Source organism: Theobroma umbraticum, unplaced genomic scaffold (genome assembly GCF_002168275.2).
Source record: "Theobroma umbraticum cultivar Fairchild unplaced genomic scaffold, ASM216827v3 scaffold_81.0, whole genome shotgun sequence".
Taxonomy (NCBI): domain Eukaryota; kingdom Viridiplantae; phylum Streptophyta; class Magnoliopsida; order Malvales; family Malvaceae; genus Theobroma; species Theobroma umbraticum.
The window spans coordinates 5,567,844-5,568,652 of record NW_018397268.1 but is presented as its reverse complement, the minus strand read 5'-3'; positions in this window follow the sequence as shown (position 1 = coordinate 5,568,652).

Below are 809 nucleotides of genomic sequence, written 5' to 3'. Positions count from 1 at the left end.
ATTACATGTTAAGTAGTTAATTTTAGCTACTTTATTTAGATTTTATGTTATTTTATTTTAAATTACTATAAAAGTATTTATTGATGGTTTTTCTTATTGCTTTTGTTGAAATTTGATAAAAAAGGCTCATTTAATGAAAATTCGTACGAGTATGGTGATGGCTTCATTTGTATATATTTTGGTATTTTAACCATATCTCTCTATACAGAACTCCAAATAAAGTGATTCATATTCCAATAGAACAATAAGATGAAGGAATACAACTTTTATGTTGACCACTTCACCCAATTCTGATTGCATCATGGTCAAAATATTTTTCTAATTTAGAGTACTGCAGTAGTATGTATAGACTGCACATGATTAGGTATTTGGAGCATATCTTGCAACCCAAAAGTCAAATTGACATGATTCTTAAGCCATTGGAAAATTAAAGAGACATTGATACAACTTTTATATTTACCATGTTTCCTCGTTCAGAATAGATCAAGATGAAAATCACATTGGAAGTTGATAGACCATTGCAGTGCTCGAAACCATGGCCGTGGCACTACACATAAAGGGCGCACCATACATTTTCCCGAGAGCACAACGTCAGAACACTCCCAAGGAAAAAATTCAGCGCTACGGTGCCAAGAAATCAAGGCCATGGTGCTGGAAAATTTTTCAAAAATAAAAATTTGACCAGATTTTGGACATTAGGTTACTTGGAGCCTATTTAAGGGACCTTTTTCAGAAATTTTAAGGGAGAAGCAGCAAGCAACTATTCTAGAGATTTTGAGCCAAAAACAAAGCAAGAAAACAAGAGAATT